This window comes from Brienomyrus brachyistius, unplaced genomic scaffold (assembly GCF_023856365.1).
Source record: "Brienomyrus brachyistius isolate T26 unplaced genomic scaffold, BBRACH_0.4 scaffold48, whole genome shotgun sequence".
NCBI lineage: Eukaryota > Metazoa > Chordata > Actinopteri > Osteoglossiformes > Mormyridae > Brienomyrus > Brienomyrus brachyistius.
In genome coordinates, this window is record NW_026042323.1 from 2,539,365 (window position 1) to 2,558,923 (window position 19,559).

The 19,559-nt window shown below is 45.0% G+C and overlaps 1 protein-coding gene across 1 annotated transcript in view; it reads right to left on the bottom strand.

Annotated features, from left to right (window-relative positions):
• The window catches only part of LOC125723424 (stonustoxin subunit beta-like), a 248,766-nt gene that overhangs the window by 129,374 nt on the left and 99,833 nt on the right, over positions 1–19,559 (bottom strand). The gene's annotated exons all lie outside the window — the stretch shown is intronic.

Consider the following 19,559-nt stretch of genomic DNA (forward strand, 5'->3'; position numbering starts at 1 on the left):
TAACTCCTGTTTGGACCCCAGAGCATCTGCCACTCATGACCTTCACTGCTTTGGCCACCAGCTTCTCTCTGTATTCCAGCCCAAACTTATCCAGACATAGAATAGAATAGAATAGAATAGAATAGAATAGAATAGAATAGAATAGAATAGAATAGAATAGAATGGCTACTTCATTGTCATTCAGAACATACACTGGTTAGTGCACATCAGAGTAAAATTACGTTGCATTGACTCATCATCGGCCCAGTAGAGTGTATAAAAAAAATATGAAGTGGAATTAACATAGAATATGCATAAAAATATATTAACAGCACTATAGCAGCAAACACCAGTGTACATCGCCGTTTCAGACATATTGCAGTAGACAATTAAAAAAAAAGCAATTCTTGAAAGTGGCGTGCGGATGGATGGAGAGAGGCGGAGTGTGTGTGTGTGTGTGTGTGTGTGTGTGGGGGGGGGGGGGGGCTGCCATGAGGTATTGAGAGTTCAGGAGTCTAATGGCTTGAGGAATAAATCTATTACAGAATCTGACTGTCCTGGTCCTGATGCTGCAAAGCCTCTTCCCAGAGGGCAGCAGGGCGAACAGTCCGTGGTGGGGGTGGGCGGAGTCTCTGATGATGTCATGGGCTCTGCTGAGACAGTGTTTGTGCGCAATGTCCTGGATGGATGGAAGAGAAGTCCCGATGATCCTCTCTGCAGGCCTCACTACTCTCTGCAGCCATTTCCTGTCTGAGGCTTTCGAGCTGCCAAACCAGATGGAGATACAGCTGGTCAGCACGCGCTCTATGGTGCCTCGGTAGAAGGTGCTGAGGATGGGAGAGGAAAGCTCTCTTCATCCGGCGCAGGAAGTGCAAACGCTGCTGAGCCCGTTTAACCGGTGATGTTGTGTTTGGTGACCAGTCCAGATTGTCAGTTATCTGCACCCCCAGGAATCTGATGCTGCTTACCACCTCCACAGCACTGTTGTCAGTGACGAGTGCTGAATGACTGGGCTGTTTCCTCCTGAAGTCCATGATCATCTCCCTGGTCTTCTCCACATTCAGGATCAGGCTGTTGTCACTGCACCATCCCACCAGTCTCTTCACCTTCTCTCTACAGGGCAAGTCGTCGCTGTTCCTAATGAGACCCACTAATCTACTTTGGATTAAGCCTGAACACCACCTCTCACCCCCCCATCACAGACGCCCCGCCATAACACTGCCTTAATATATTACCTGCACTGAAGCCCGTTTGGAGTGAGGTGTTTCAGTGCTGCTCCGGTCTCCTCCCACAGTCCAAAGGCGTGCAGGGTTGGCTGATCGGTGTCTCTGAATTGGCCTTGTACTTGTGTGAGTGTGGCTGTGTGAGTGTGTGCTCCCTGTGGTGTGTTGGTTCCCGGCCAGGGTTGGTTCCCGGCCAGGGTTGTTTCCTGCCGAGGGTTGGTTCCCCCCGGGGTTGGTTCCCACACAGGGTTGGTTCCCACCCAGGGTTTGTTCCCGCCTGCGCCTGTTGTTCCTGGGATAGGCAAATCTATATTATTCTATTATAAATTTATAATTAGTTACATCAAAGGCATTTGGTTAGCTTGCAAACCCTACAGACTATTTACAAGGTAATAAAACTCTTACATACATGTAAATGTGTGTGCAGATTTGTCTCGATTGAAAATGTCACAGCAGCCAGGAGACCAAAGCTGGCAGCTCTGTGAACCTCTGACATATATGTAAATAAGCGGGAAACCTTTTCCTGCCACTGAATTAGCTTTCATTAGTGTGTCATTCAGGCCACACACTGGTTTGTGTTAAATTTGCCAGACAAAAAATAAAGATCAGGCTAAATAAAGATGCGACTCAGAAATGCCTGAGTGATTCGGTGTCCAAGGCCTGTGAGATACTGGCACCATATCCAAAGGGCCCCATCGCGGGGACCCAGATAAACAGCTTTTGGAAATGAATTCATGCATTTCATCTAACTCAGGACAGAAAATCACCTCCAGACATCCAGACAGGACATCACGGGCCGTGCTGCATTTAAGCTTGTTAAGGTATAGAGGCCTTCATAAATGTCGAGTTTTGCAGTAACAATGAGGTCAATCCTCTTTGAAAGCTGCCAGCTGAGAAAGTATGTTGGATTATTGAACAAGACATACAGTAATAACTGCTTAAACAAGCTGATTTATCAGTCTGTTTTATAATAATACACTCGTCCTTCCTGAATAACCCCTCACCCTGTTGAATACAGTGATCTGACGCCCATTGCTAATGTATGGGGTGTAGCACTTGATACTCACAGGATGCTAATTCATTGCATGGAGATTTCGGTTCACTTACATTTTCACCATATTGTGTGCGGTAAGTGCAATAACCAGAGGAAACCTGGTAATCTACTCAAACACGTCTAGGTCTGATTTAGAGTCAAGGCAAGAGAAAATGTTATTTACTGATTTTCAAAATGTTCTCTCATCGGTAACACTTTATAAGCACAAATAATGTAATATTATGCTGTTACTTTTGTATTAATTAACCACAAACTAAGTCATAGTCAGCAGCTTGATTTTGTCCGTAAATATGACCGCTGCACACGCTGCATCTAACCGCTGCTATCGTGGATTTTTAAAGGTCGCCGGCAGGAAAAGGCAACATCACGTTCATCCAAACGGGAAAGTGCTGAACTTCAGCGGCGCGATATCTGTTCCTGCAAAAAAATATGGATGATTTATGGCTCATAATATTATTATTTTTTTTATTATTATGAAAGAATGCAAATGACTGCTAGTTACAAACTTGCATAAAAAGAAATGTCCCGTTAAAATGGAGTAATCATGGTATTTCATATCGCGCATAGATCCGCTTTCTTATAATTTAATTCTGATCCTATTTTATTTAATAATCTGTGTTTTGTCTCCCCCTAGTGGCGTCCATGAAAAGTACACATTGTTTCCGGAATGATCGCTTTTCTGTGAATTGACGTGACCAGTGGATGTAAGAAATATGACAGCAGTTTGATAGAGAGACATTATAACTGACTACAGTCATTTTATAGAATGTTAATCTGCAAAAGCAAATGAATCCAATGGTGGATTGTCAGTGGATGTCTGTGTATATTTTTACACGTCTATTATTAATGATAATGCTTGCAGAAAAATTTAGTGGCTTTTGCCAGCGGGGCGTGGGAGGGGTTCAGTATCTATCTATGTATCAATTTATCTGAGTCAGACAGATAAGTGGGGGCCACAATTGCACAATTATTACACAACTATTAGTGTGCAGAATTATTACACAACTATTAGTGTGCAGAATTATTACACAACTATTAGTGTGCACAATTATTACACAACTATTAGTGTGCACAATTATTATGCAACTAAATGAAAAACCTACATTTTCCCATGTCCCTTGTTTATTATCATCTTTCAAAGTGTGAATAATAAACAAACATCACATAATTTCCAAATAAACATTTCTGACATGAAATATCAATTAGTGAGCAATATAGCCACCTCCTTACGGACGCAGCAGGAAGTGTGAGTGTTCTGCAGGCTGGAGAGAGAGCTGCTGATGACGCGCTCAGCGGTCCGGACCCTTCAGAAGACTGTGCAGACCGCTGAGTGCATCATCGGCAGCTCCCTCCACAGCCTGCAGGACACTTACACTTCCCGCTGCATCCGTAAGGCCACCAGCATTGTGACTGACCGGTACCATCCCACCCACCAACTGTCTACTACCCCTCTTCCATCCGGAAGAAGATTCTGCAGCATCAGGAGCAGGTCTGCACGACTGTGCAATAGCTTCTTCCCCCAAGCAGTCCGGCTGGTGAACAGCAATAAGTCTTCCATTCATGGAATCTGGTATTTTCTTGTTCTGTTGACGATTAACTTTTTTTGCAGCAGCAACCACAGCCTCCCAGACACTGTTCAGAGAGCTGTACTGCTTTCCTTCACTGTAAATCTCCCGTTTAAGCAGGGCCCACAAGTTCTCAATAGGGATTATGTCAGGTGATTATGTCATTATTCTGTCATCCTTAAGGCCTTTACTGGCTAGCCATGCAGTGGAGTACTTCGATGCATGCGATGGAGCATTGTCCTGCGTAAAAATCATGGTCCTCCTGAAAGATGCTGACTTCATCCTGTACTGCTGCTTGAAGAAAGTGTCTTCTAAAAACTGACAGTAGGTTTGGGAGTTGAATTTGAATCCATCTTGACATTTTCTGGGAAAGTAGAGTGTACCCTTGGGGAGGTGGGCTCCGGCTGGGCTTAAGATACGGTTTCATTAATGAGACTCACATGGTCAGAAGGATTGAGGTAAACGAGTCTCACTGGCTGTTTCTGAAAGTGGGACCCCCCCCCCCCCCCCAATAAAAATCTCACATCTTCCCATTAAAATAATAATTGTAACTCTCCACTATGATTATTCATGTTACAAGGTCCAACTGACAGCACTACTTTGAGGAGAGTTCTTCATCTTCTACCTGTGTGTTGGTAGAATAGTGATTCAGAACATGGGCTTGTGATCTGAAGCAGGCGGGTGTTTGCCGTTGTACCTTTGAGGGAGGTTCCTCACTAAATTAGCCTAGTTGTGGGCATCTCCATCACTGCAGTTTGCGAGGGCTTGGTAACCTAGCCACTTGCAGTTGTTCCCGTTTTAAGGTTCCCTTTTAATACCGCTTGTAATCAGTCAGTGGATGGCGATTTGGTGGAGTGTCCCGGACCGGCGTGAGCCAGGCAGCCGGCGGGATACTGAGCCACTACAATTGCTGCTGTTTTCTGCTTTTGTTTCGTTTATTTTGTTTTCGGGTTTCCTGTTTAATTAGTATTAAGTATTTATGTGTTTTGTTTAGTTTGTTGTACGTAAACCGTGGGGCGCCGTTGGGGAGGCTTGGTGTTGGGTGGTGAGGATCTGGTTTGGGGGGGGGGTAGGTCCTGGCGATATAGCGCTGTGTGGTCGCTCTGCCTTCTTAGCCCACCCCCCTGGTGTGTGTATCTACGCCATGTGATGTGGTGACCCTGTGGAGTACCTTCTGACAGTGTGTCCCCCCACCCCAAGGTAATAGCTGCCGGGTTTGGGTTTCTTTGTGTGATTGGAGTGTTATTCTAACATGATCTGATTTGTACCATTTGTGGGTAATTTTTAAAGTAATTGCTTTGCTGTTTGGTTTTTCCTTTGGAGTGTTAACTGAACGCAGAATAATAAAGGCAGTGTTCATGGTCTTCACGTCCCCCGGGCGGTGATTATGAATTTGTGTGCTTTTATATCGGAGTGGGTGTAGTCGGCAGGATTTCACCAGTACATGGTGCAGATGTGACTCCCTGATCGCTCCCTGCGGAGGTTAGGTGAGATTTTTTATTTTTTGGTGTTTAATTTGTCATAGTGGAAAGGCAAAGTAAAACAGCAGCATTAGTTTCCCAGGAGCCACTACTATCTTGAGTAAATTTTGTTTGCCGGGCTTCGTTTGTGCCGTCTAGTTTTATTGTCCTATTGTCATTATGGACGACGAAGTGCAGCAGCTCAGGAATTTGTTGGGGCAGCTCCAGCCTGATAATGATCGTTTGCACCAGGAACGAGCAGAAGTTCCAGGTCCCTCTACTGCCACCCAATCCTCCCCCGCACCTCCACCTGTTTCGGTCGAGCCTCGTGTCTATAATGAACGTTTTACTTTTATTTCTAGAGACCGGAAGTGTCCAATGTTTGGGGGCAGGTCTGGTGTGAGCTTTGAGGAGTGGGAGGAAGAGGTGCGAGTTTGTATGCGGGCCTGGCTTCTGTCGTCTGCTGATCAAGCATTTTTTCTTTTTGACCATTTAGAAGCAGAAGCTAAGGAGGAGATTAAATATGGCCCTGCTGTTGAACGGGGTGACCCAAAAAGGAGATACTGGCACATGGAGAGTCACGTCACCGGTTACAGGGTGGTCCCACACGCAACTGCAACCAGATCTTATATACGCACGCTGGCCACAACATTTAATCTATCAATTCAACAAAATCACGATACCTGAAAAGATCGCACATGGAACTCATGTTTTTTTTCATTGGTACATGTCAGGGTCTTATGTTCACCAGAAATGGTTGTCAGTTCAACAAGACATGTATGAGGATGCACCAAGAGAGCTACAGAAAGTCAGTGATACCAGATGGGCATGCAGGTACTATGCATGTAAAAATCTCATGGACAGACTGCCAGCTGTATTGCGTGTACTACATGAGATAGATGGAGAGAGCAGTGCGGAGAGATCAGTGGATGCACGGGGCCTGCTTTCACAAGTAGACCTTACCTTTATTGGAATTCTAGCAGTTCTTAGGAAGATTCTTGGGGAAGCCAAATATCTGTCAGACATGCTTCAAGCACCTTCCCTTGATCTAGCTAGAGCTGTGGACCTAATCCAGGCCCTACAGGACACTTTATGGGAATACAGGGGTGAATCATGTTTTGATCAACCGTGACAAGATACTGTGTACAGCAAAAATGTATAATGTTGTAGTTGAGGCTGTTTTTTTTGTGATTATAATTTTATTGTCATTCCGTCAATTTATCAGAAGACACATACAGGACAGAGATACCACAAGAATAAATGACAAAAAAGCAGCAAGAGAAAGGAGAAAAAAGAAAAGAAAAAAAGAAAAGGAAACACAGAACAACTTTTCACACTTGACATGTTGGCAGCAAACTCATATAAACTAGACCATTCAAAGAAGCTCTTTAAGAGCAGCAGCCATATTCCTCCAGGTATTTACAGTGATTGCTTTGCCTTGTTAATCTTTGCAGTGGTATACTCTAAATAGACAATGTAATGGAATGAGACAATCCAGAATTGCTTCAGGTTTGTATCAGGGTGTATCCATCGCTGTTGTGTGGTTTTCTTAGCAGCTGTAAAGCCTGCCTTTAACAGTTTTTTATCACGTAATGAGAACTGGTACATCATGTCATCATTAAGCAATAGTAAGCAAGGCTCCATGTCAAAGTATAGTCCAGTAAGATCACATTACACACGAGTGACAAGCTTCCATAAATGTTGGGTCACTGGACAGTCCCAGAACATGTAGAAACGTACTGGTAGTGTCAGTGTTGCAAATGCTGCAGTATGGATGGGGAGCAGGTTTGATGAGATACCGTTTGTAGGGTTACAATAGAAACGATGGATAGTTTTAAAGTGAATACGTACATGACTAAGGTTTTTGGAAGTAAGGCAAAGATTCGACCGCACTGTTTCCCAAACCGGGTGGAATCCAAACCTAGAAAGTTCTAAATCCCATTTTGACAGAATCTTCAAAGGCTTATGAACGTTAAGGAGTAAATTGTTGTAAATGTTTGTGACTGTGCCTTTAGATGCCTCGACAGGATCGATCCAGCTAAACATTGGGTGATCATCTAAGACAGAATTCCATGGCACAGCATAGGTCTTCATTGTGGATCGTAGCCTGAGGTCGAAGAGAAATGAGAAGCCAGGCAGACTGTATTCTTTTTGAATGTCCTGGAATGTGCGCACAACATTCGCATCAAACGTATTAGAAAATGTGAAAACCCCCTTGGATGACCAGGGGGGACAAACAAAAGCTTTATAGTCTGACAGAAAGTGGAAATTGTTCCATAAAGGAGATTGTTGACCTATTACTTTTTCGGCGTTGTACCATGCAGCTAAGGTGGATGAAAAGATACAACCAAGTTTGTGTCGTGATTTACGAAGACCTACCCCTGGGAAAGGTAAGTCCTGGAGTCCGTGGGGATGCACTATAGCCGATTCAATACCTCTCCACGACACTACACTGCCTGCGTCTGTCCAAGTGCGCATAGCCCTAATTTGAAATGCCCAATGCTAGAGCTTAAAATCAGGGAGGGCGAGGCCACCGTCTGATTTGGTGCGCTGTAAAACTGAGAAGCGTTTCCTGGGTTGTCTGCCGTTCCAAATTAATTTGGATACAATGAAATTTAAATCTTCAAAATAATTTGGAGGTGGTACACATGGAATCATAAAAGACCAAAAGATAAGTGAGTAAAATATTCATTTTGATTGAACGGCATCTTCAGCTAGAGAAAGACGTGGAGACAAAAGGCTGGAGGAGATAAAGACAGCGCAGAAAGAAGATGACGTATGCAGACAAGTGACAAACCACTGTTTCACAGAATGGCCAGAGAGATGTAAGTTAGATCCAGACATTAAACCATACTGGCAGCGCACAATGGATTTTCACCTTGTTCACGACCTTCTCATGAAGGGAGAAGGACTTGTGATACCTCCCCCCTTGAGAGCGGATGTTCTTCAGCGTCTGCATGAAGGCTATCAGGGAATTACTAAATGCCGAGCCAGAGCTACACTGTCAGTATGGTGGCCCGGTATCACAGCACAGATTAGCCAGATGGTGGACAGCTGGGTCCTAAATGGCCAGATCTGCAAGTTTTTCGCAAGCAGGATGAGGAGAGAAGGCATCAGCAGGCAAAACACTACAACCGCAGACTCCGCTCCAGACCTCTCGCAGAACTGACATCTGGTCAGACAGTTTGGATTAGCACAGAAGGGACTGCTGGGAGTCGTCAGACCTGCAGATACTCCTAGACCATATGTTGTAGAGACTGTAAAGTTCATCTTTGGCCTACAGGGACTGTTACTAGGTCAAGTTGACTGGAAAACCACCTGACAGAATGGACTTGTGAACAAAGAGGGAAGTTCAGTAGAAGAGAGAGAGAAAGAGAGAAGGAGGTTGTTGATAGCAGTAATAGAAATTAATGTCAAAAGGTACACAGCACATTTGACTTAAGCTAAAAGAAGGAGGTGTAATAATAGGACTACTGTTCCCTTAATGCTCTATTCCCCACATTGCTTTTGTGCCTTGTATGCAGTATTCCGTTGTTGTATTAAACACGATCTAACCATATACTGACAGTCCCATCTGCTCATTATACAGTTTAGTCAGGGTGATGGACTAAATCCCAGCAACTGAGGGGACAGTTAAGTTACTTTGGTTAGTCTTTATTTATTTATTATTTTTTTATTTTGGGTTATTTCTGTATTTTTTCCCCTTTTTTTAAATTTTCTTTAATTACATTTGGTTGTTTGGAGCCTATTGACACTTGATAGAGGGATTTAATGGACAATAAAGAGTGTGCATCCTATCCTATCCTGTAAGGCATTCAAGTTTGTCCATCAGCCCACAGGCCAGCAAGCAAAGGCAGTTTAAAGTTTATAAAAGTTTAGATGAATGCAAGTATTTTCTGGCTGATCATGTACACGGGACTGATTGCTTCCTAATCGTATAGTTTTTATTGTTTATCGTTTTATATGTTTTATCCTGATTAATTCTGCAAGGTTTTTGTGGTTTTTCGACCTCCCAAGAGCAACTTCGATTTCGTTTTGTTTTTAGTTCATACTTGGTTCAGGCAGAAGTTCTTTTGGTAAGTAGTAGTAAATTTATCGGATTAAAAATTTTAAATAAAAATAATAATTAAGTTCCGTTTCAACCCAAGTAACTTATTTTAGTGTACTCGGCACTTTATTGCATTTAACAGTACGTTAATTAATCTTTAAAGTTAAATACGCTATATAAATTTACTGGGCTGGGAGTACGGGGTCATAGTGAGTTAGTTAATTATGGGGCCGGCTCAGTGTTGCGTTTGCAACATGTTTGCCCTTCTGGACGTTAGTGTCCAGTCGGACTTCATCTGCGAGCGATGTAAGCTAGTGGACTCGCTCATGGTCAAGGTTCGCAACCTTGAGGAGCAACCGGCTCTCATCCAATGCAACAGTGAGTTAGAGGAGCAAGTTAATACGCCTTTTAGGGAGAAGGTGTGTACGCCACTAGCCGGGAGGGGGGAGAATGAAGAGCAGAGAGGTTGAGAGAGCTGGGTGACCGTAGGTCGTAGACGCAGGAAAGGGCGTACACACGTTGCAGAGGCGGCATCACCTGAGGTGACTGTGTCGAACAGGTTTCAGGTTCTTCCAGCTTTAGAGCCGGAACGGACTGGGGAGGCAGGTGGGCACTTGGGCACTGAGGAGCCCCCTCCCCCCAGGAAGAGGGAGGTTGTGGTAGTGGGGGATTCCATTATTAGGGGAGTAGACAGTTATGTGTGCACACGTGATAGAGGGTCCCGTACGGTGTCTTGCCTGCCTGGGGCCCAGGTAGGAGACCTTCCAGATCGTGTGGATAAGCTTTTGGCCCCAGCTGGGGTGGATCCAGTTGTCGTGGTGCATGTTGGCACCAACGACATAGGCAAGGGTAGAAGGGCTGTTCTGCAGGATAAATTTATAGAAGTCGCCAATAAGCTTAGAAGCAGAACGTCCACGGTGGTATTCTCCGAAATACTCCCCATGCCACGTGCAAGTCAGGCTAAGTTAGCTGAGATAAGGAAATTAAATGCATGGCTAAAAGGATGGTGTAGGAAAGAGGGGTTTAGGTTTATGGGGCATTGGAGGACCTTCTGGAACAGGTGGGACCTGTTCAAGCCGGATGGGTTGCACCTGAACCAGAGGGGAACCAGTGTATTGGGGAGCCGTATGTGTAGAGTAGTTGAGGAATGTTTAAACTAGGGACTGGGGGGGCAGGGAGGTTAGTTAACTATGTCAGTGGGGGGAAACGGAAAGCCCCAAATAATCATATTGTAAGTGGGCACCGTAATAGGCCTACCCTTTGTTGTCTGTATTTAAACGCCAGAAGTATTAGGAATAAAATTCATGATTTAGAGGCTTTTATCTCATCGGACTCTTATGATATTATAGGAATAACTGAAACGTGGTTGAGTGAAAAGGATGGACAAGAATATAATATGGATGGTTACACGTTGTTCCGTAAGGATCGTATAGGAAAAAAGGGAGGTGGTGTTGCAGTATATGTAAAGGAAAACTTGCAGGCAAGGGAACTTACTGATATAAATAAAACTACGGAAGCAATATGGGTAAAATTAGATGCTAAAAACTCAAATAGCCTAATTGCGGGTGTTTGTTACAGAACACCTAATATAGCTGCTGAGGAAAGCAGATTGTTATACAGTGATATTAGGACTATGAGCAATAAAAATTATGTGGTAGTTATGGGTGATTTTAATCTACCAGGAATGCAGTGGGACATTGTCACTGGCTCTTCAGAAAATGAACTGGAGATGGTGGAATTAGTACAGGATTGTTTTTTTACTCAGTTTGTTAACACCCCTACCAGGGGAGATGCCATTCTTGATCTTGTTCTCTCTAATAACCAGGACAGGATTGGTAAATTAGACGTTTTAGAACCACTTGACAGTAGCAATCATAACATGGTCAAATTTGAGGTTAAGTTTAGTGTTCGAAGAGCTAAGTCCAAATCAAAAATATATAATGTTAGGAAGGCTGACTTTAAGTGTATGAGACTAAAACTAGAAACTGTGAACTGGATGGAGTTAAATAACAAAACTGTTGAAGAGGCCTGGGAATTTTTTAAAAGCACATTATTGCAAGTGCAATAGGACTTCATACCTGTTTCCAGCAAGAATAAATCTAGGAAATTGAAACCTAGGTGGTTTACTAGGGAAATAAAGTATAAAGTAAGGAGGAAAAGGGCTTTGTTCCAGCAATGGAAAATAACTGATGATGACAGAATTAAGCAGGAATATCTAAGTCTACAGGCTGAGTTAAAAAATGATATTAGACGAGCTAAAAGAAATGTCGAAAGGATGGTTGCATTGGAAGCTAAGGATGACGTTAAAAGTTTCTTCCAGTATTTTAACTCTAAAAGAGCTCTAAAACCTGAAATTACTAATCTTCAGGATAGTAAGGGTCTTATAATAGTAAACGACATTGATATAGTAAATGAGTTCAATGATAGTTTTGCACGGGTATTCACTGTTGAGGACCTTAGTAATTTACCAGTTATTACCTATCCAGCATGGTCTATAGCTAATATATATATAACTGAAGCAGATGTTTTGCAAAGCCTAGCTAAGCTCAAAATAAATAAATCACAGGGCCCTGATGGCATCTTACCTATAGTGTTAAAAGAGATGAGGGATATTATTTGCTGACCCTTAACTTTACTGTTTCGAAAATCCTTATCTGAAGGTGTGGTACCTTCTGATTGGAAGCACGCCTTCATAACGCCTATTTTCAAAAAAGGGGATAGAAGTAATTTGTCTAACTATAGGCCAATCAGTCTAACTTGTATAACTGGTAAAGTTATGGAGGCTATAATCAAAGAGAAAATGGTAGATTACCTGGACTCCAATAACATTTTGCGGGATAGCCAACATGGATTTAGGAGAGGTAGATCCTGTTTAACAAATCTGTTGGAGTTTTTTGAGGAAGCTACTCAGGAAGTTGATGATAAGAAGGCCTATGATGTCATCTACTTAGATTTCCAAAAGGCTTTTGATGTTGTCCCTCACAAGAGGCTCCTACTTAAACTCAAAGCGACAGGTATTTTAGGTACCGTAGCGACCTGGATTGATAACTGGTTAACAGATAGGAAACAGCGAGTAGTTATAAGAGGCACAATGTCACAGTGGGCTTGCGTTCATAGTGGGGTACCGCAGGGTTCGATTTTAGGACCACTATTGTTCCTAATTTAAATAAATGATATGGATACCAATATATACAGTAAACTGGTGAAATTTGCAGATGACACCAAGGTGGGTGGTGTAGCAGATACTGAATTAGTGGCTCAGCAGCTACAGCGGGATCTTGATTTAATTAGTGACTGGGCCGATACCTGGCAGATGAAATTTAACATCGATAAATGTAAGGTACTCCATCTAGGGAGCAGAAATATAAACTACAGGTATTTCATGGGTGTCACTGAAATAAAGGTAGCTGATCATGAGAAAGACCTTGGTGTGTATGTTGATGCTTCCATGTCCCATTCTCGCCAATGTGGGGAAGCAATAAAAAAGGCCAATAGGATGTTGGGGTATATCTCCAGGTGTGTGGAGTTTAAGTCAAGGGAGGTAATGCTAAGATTATACAATTCCTTGGTGAGACCTCACCTAGAATATTGTGTGCAGGTTTGGTCACCATATCTTAAAAAGGACATTGTGGCCTTAGAAAAGGTGCAGCGTAGGGCCACAAAAATGATTCCTGGTCTTAGAGGAATGTCATACGAGGAACGGTTACTTGAGCTAAATCTGTTCAGTCTCAAGCAAAGGAGACTGAGGGGGGACATGATCCAGGTATATAAGATTCTAACAGGTTTGGATGCTGTTCAACCAAATAGTTACTTCAGCATTAGTTTAAATACACGAACTCGTGGCCATAGGTGGAAATTAGCGGGAGAACATTTCAAGCTGGATTTAATGAAGCACTTCTTTACACAGCGTGTAGTCAGAGTATGGAATAGCCTTCCTGATAATGTAGTGCAAGCTGAATCCTTGGGTTCCTTTAAATCAGAGCTAGATAAGATTTTAACGACTCTGAGCTATTAGTTTAGTTCTCCCCAAGCGAGCTTGATGGGCCGAATGGCCTCCTCTCGTTTGTATAGTTCTTATGTTCTTATGTTCTTATGTATAATGACAGACAGACAATATGTAAATCAATTTTGAAATCAGCCTATGGCTGGGCAATATTGTACAATAGTAAAGTTTTTTTCATAGGAAATGATATTGATAATTATCACGATATAATTTCATTCTACATTTTTACTTAAAATTCACATAATTGCGTTTAAAAAGGCAACGTGAAAATTGAGAAACGTGGAAATTGAATTGACTGCAAACTTAAATCTAAATTTAATAAATTATATATATGATATTTGAATGATGTGTGAATGTGCCCTGCGATGGGCTGGCCCCCCATCCTGGGTTGTTCCCTGCCTCGTGCCCATTGCTTCCGGGATAGGCTCCGGACCCCCCGCAACCCAGTAGGATAAGTGATTTGGAAAATGGATGGATGGATGGATGGATATATATGATATTTGATGCATACACAGGCCTATAGAGGACTCAGGCGTCAATCCCTCGCACAGGCCTATAGAGGACTCAGACGTCAGCCCCCCACACAGGCCTATAGAGGACTCAGACGTCGGCCCCCCACACAGGCCTATAGAGGACTCAGATGTCGGTCCCTCACACGGGCCTACAGAGGACTCAGACGTCAGCCCCCCACACAGGCCTATAGAGGACTCAGACGTCGGCCCCCCACACAGGCCTATAGAGGATTCAGACGTCGGCCCCTCACACGGGCCTATAGGGGACTCAGACGTCGGTCCCCTCACACAGGCCTATAGAGGACTTAGACTTCAGCCCCTCGCACAGGCCTATAAAGGACTCAGACGTCAGCCCCTCACACAGGCCTATAGAGGACTCAGACGTCAGCCCCCCACACAGGCCTATAGAGGACTCAGACGTCGGCCCCTCACACGGGCCTATAGGGGACTCAGATGTCAGCCCCTCACACAGGCCTATAGAGGACTCAGACGTCAGCCCCTCACACGGGCCTATAGAGGACTCAGACGTCAGCCCCTCACACAGGCCTATAGAGGACTCAGACGTCAGCCCCTCGCACAGGCCTATAGAGGACTCAGACGTCAGCCCCTCACACGGGCCTATAGAGGACTCAGACGTCAGCCCCCCACACAGGCCTATAGAGGACTCAGACGTCGACCCCTCACACGGGCCTATAGGGGACTCAGACGTCAGCCCCTCACACAGGCCTATAGAGGACTCAGACGTCAGCCCCTCACACGGGCCTATAGGGGACTCAGACGTCAGCCCCTCACACAGGCCTATAGAGGACTCAGACGTCAGCCCCTCACACAGGCCTATAAAGGACTCAGACGTCAGCCCCTCACACAGGCCTATAGAGGACTCAGACGTCAGCCCCTAACACGGGCCTATAGAGGACTCAGACGTCAGCCCCCCACACAGGCCTATAGAGGACTCAGACGTCGGCCCCTCACACGGGCCTATAGGGGACTCAGACGTCAGCCCCTCACACAGGCCTATAGAGGACTCAGACGTCAGCCCCTCACACGGGCCTATAGGGGACTCAGACGTCAGCCCCTCACACAGGCCTATAGAGGACTCAGACGTCAGCCCCTCACACGGGCCTATAGGGGACTCAGACGTCAGCCCCTCACACAGGCCTATAGAGGACTCAGACGTCAGCCCCCCACACAGGCCTATAGAGGACTCAGACGTCGGCCCCTCACACAGGCCTATAAAGGACTCAGACGTCAGCCCCTCACACAGGCCTATAGAGGACTCAGATGTCGGCCTCTCACACAGGCCTATAGAGGACTCAGACGTCAGCCCCTCACACGGGCCTATAGAGGACTCAGACATCAGCCCCTCACACGGGCCTATAGAGGACTCAGACGTCAGCCCCTCACACGGGCCTATAGAGGACTCAGACGTCAGCCCCTCACACGGGCCTATAGAGGACTCAGACGTCGGCCCCTCACACGGGCCTATAGAGGACTCAGACGTCAGCCCCCCACACGGGCCTATAGAGGACTCAGACATCAGCCCCTCACACGGGCCTATAGAGGACTCAGACGTCAGCCCCTCACACGGGCCTATAGAGGACTCAGACATCAGCCCCTCACACGGGCCTATAGAGGACTCAGACGTCAGCCCCTCACACGGGCCTATAGAGGACTCAGACGTCAGCCCCCCACACGGGCCTATAGAGGACTCAGACGTCAGCCCCCCACACAGGCCTATAGAGGACTCAGACGTCAGCCCCTCACACGGGCCTATAGAGGACTCAGACATCAGCCCCTCACACGGGCCTATAGAGGACTCAGACTTCAGCCCCTCGCACAGGCCTATAAAGGACTCAGACGTCAGCCCCTCACACAGGCCTATAGAGGACTCAGACGTCAGCCCCTCACACGGGCCTATAGAGGACTCAGACGTCAGCCCCTCACACAGGCCTATAGAGGACTCAGACGTCAGCCCCTCACACGGGCCTATAGAGGACTCAGACGTCAGCCCCTCACACGGGCCTATAGAGGACTCAGACGTCAGCCCCCCACACGGGCCTATAGAGGACTCAGACGTCAGCCCCTCACACGGGCCTATAGAGGACTCAGACGTCAGCCCCTCACACGGGCCTATAGAGGACTCAGACGTCAGCCCCCCACACAGGCCTATAGAGGACTCAGACGTCAGCCCCCCACACAGGCCTATAGAGGACTCAGACGTCAGCCCCTCACACAGGCCTATAGGGGACTCAGACGTCAGCCCCTCACACAGGCCTATAGAGGACTCAGACGTCAGCCCCCCACACAGGCCTATAGAGGACTCAGACTTCAGCCCCTCGCGCAGGCCTATAAAGGACTCAGACGTCAGCCCCCCACACAGGCCTATAGAGGACTCAGACGTCAGCCCCCCACACAGGCCTATAGAGGACTCAGATGTCATTCCGCTGGATGCATTAGAGAACCAGAGCGTACCTCTGGCAGATACGTGGTGGCTGTGTGGTCAGGAGGGAGGATTGAGGCCTCCTCTCCCCAATAATTGTGGAGGCCTCTGCACTAGGAGGATGTTAGCTAGCCAGGTGGATATTGACAAACAGCCCTCTAGGTCCCACAGGTTTGTTGCGAGCTGCGAAGATGATCCCAGTGTGTATATAGATGCCATATGCCAGCTGAGGGGCATTCCAGAGAAATATAAGGTGAGAAGTGAGATAGCTGCAGGGTTTGAATCAATATTAATTTGGCCTACTGTTAACAAAAATGTGGAATGGAAAAATTATTTGTACTATAATCAGCAGAGGTTTACCAACTATACTCAGGAGGCACTCGCATCTCTGGGGGAGCAGCTTCAGGCCACCAGTCTGATGGCATGACAGAACAGGGTGGCCCTGGATTGGCTCCTGGCAGAAAAAGGGGGAGTGTGTGTGCTGTTCGGGGATCAGTGCTGTACATTTATTCCCAACAATACAGCCCTGGATGTTTCATTTACTGAGGGTATGAGAAAGTTGCAGGGGTTACAGGATGAGATGGCGAGAAATTCGGGACAACATGACGGGTTGTTTGACTGGTGCTATAATATGTGGGGTAGTTGGCAGTAAGCCCTTATGAAAGCACTCTGTGTGCGTGCTGTGTTCATTCTTGCTTTGCTACTAATCTTTTTTTGTGTAGTTCCTCTTGTTCGCTCCCTAGTGGGAAGAGCGCTGTCTCAGCAGGCGACTATAGCTGCAATGTTTAGAGTGGTGGGAGGACCGTTTGGAGCGGCAACCTCCTGGACCAACACGGAAACGGATGGCGACATAGACACCTTGGATACGCTCCTGCCCATAGCTGAAGTTCGGCCGTACCGCCTGTGAATACTCCATGTTGGAAACGCTGCAGCCTGCCTGCCGCCCACAACACCTGGGACTTTCCTGCTCATGACAGAGTGCCTGTTATAGTAATCTACAGTGTTATCAGTTAACCTTTCAGTTATCTTTGCATTAGCCGTATATGTTTATGTAATGAGCTTGTGGTAGCTGATGTACTCCTGGTAGATTATGTATTCCTGATAATATATGCAATGTATCCTGGGGAGTTCATTGCTGTTGGTTGATTCTGAGTGTTGATAGTTTGTGAGCCATGTCAGCCATGGACCCCGAAGGGGGGCCGCGCCTGTGGCGGGCTGGGAGTGGAATTTCCCTAGATCTTAGGGTTTTAGCCCTCCCTCCTAGGCTGGATGGACAGAATTGTGTGTGGGACTCTTTAGAATCCCAAAGGGGGGAAATATATGGGATATTATTTAGCACTATACAATGTAGAATATAATCATTACGGTATTATTAAAAAGCATGCCAAATACCCGTGATGTAATCATTATAATGTAATCAACACAATGTAATCAATTGAGTATGTATTTGCACCTTGTATTAGCCTCAAATGTTCTGTTAGCTACTTTATGTTAGCCCTGAATGCATGAATATCCACCTTTATTAGTGTTATGCCTTATCATTATGTTGAAGGACAAATATATTATCAACCCTCTAATTAGACAATGTGCAACAGGCTCACCAAAAGTTCACGGCTGAGCATTTTTTAAAAACCAAGTGGAGATGGTTGCACCACCATTACGTTCGGCTGAGGGACCAAACAGTAAAAGAATTGATGGACAAACTTATCACCTAGGGGTAGTGGATTGATGTAAAAAACAATGATTGTGAATGGTTGAAGGAATGATGATGCTTAAGTGACGAGATATTGTTAAATGATAAGAACTTGTATAAAAATAGGTATAAAACAGTACTGGACACACTTTAAGTGTCCGGCCTTGGTTGTAACTTAATTGTTGCAATAAAGACTGAATTTGGATCTACACCAGCGGCTTCTGACTTCTGATTTAGCAGGGAATGAAAAACCACAAAACTAACATTTTGCCTTTTTCCCCATCTGTAACTGTTATTATGTTATTATCATTTAGAACTGAATATCCATACTCCCTTTTAATCTCATGCATCTTTTTTATCATTCCCCAGACTTTACTAATGTCAGTTTCCCGTCCTACTGAATTACAGAAGGACCTCCAAAACTCCCTCTTTGCTCATTTAACTACCCTCCTTACATTAGCCTGCAACTTTTTGTACTCAATCAAATTCTGAAAGTTGTGAGTACTTTTTAACATTGTAAAACATTGTTCCGAGACTTAACTGCAGTATCACATTCCTTTGTTTACTATGAGATCTTTGGTTAGTCTGCTTTGCTGCCTCTAGAATTACTGCATCATGGTTAGATTTCTTTTGTCCGACATAAAGCCGGCCCTGCAAAACGTCACCTAACGTCACCAAGTCACATGGTTCAAAAACCTACAAGACGATCGTGACAGATCGTGCAGCACGTGCAGAGAGCAAGTAAGATCGTGCAGCACCTTTCAGCCGGCGTAACTGTAAATGTCGCTACTATGTGCCCCTGGCTTATTTTGTAAATGTCTCGTAAATGTTCTTGTTTGTTTTGTTAATCTTAATGGTCACTGGTCAGCTATTACTTCTGTTGTAATTTAAAGCTTCAATAACAAAAATAATAAAAAAAACCTCTCAGCCGGCTGCACAAACTGGAACTGCCTCCGTGACACAACTTTGCCCTTATTGGCTGAACAATTTTAGTCACACGCATGACGTTTGTATCTCTGGAAGTTCCGATACGTTATCTGCTATTTCTCCCGAAAAGCCTGTAAAGAAGTAAAGTTTCAATAAATGCTCTAATAGTACACATAAGTTAATCATTTATTTATTGTTAGTTACTGTAATGTTGCGCTGGTTTATGTGTTTAATCGTCTAGTCTGTGAAGAAGGCATTCAAGTAAGAATTGCATTGCATTCTGTGCATGACAATAAAAACTTTGAATCCTTGAAATAAATGTATTTGACCTTTTTCCTGGCAGCTATCTTTTCACTGCTAGCAGTTTGGATCAGGAGTTGGTTATTGTAGAAGAGGTAATGTGCATGCAGGTGATATTTTTATAGATGTATCTACACCCTTTTGGAAGTGCGGCCATCTCAGTCAGGTCTCGCACTACGAGGAGTAGAAGTTGTCTAGTTTGGCTGCTGTCAGTTTGTATTACAAGTTTATATTACAGTTTATATTATTATATTACACTCCAGGGGCGGCATGGTGGTGCAGTGGTTAGCACTGTTGCCTCACACCTCTGGGACCCGGGTTCGAGTCTCCGCCTGGGTCACATGTGTGTGGAGTT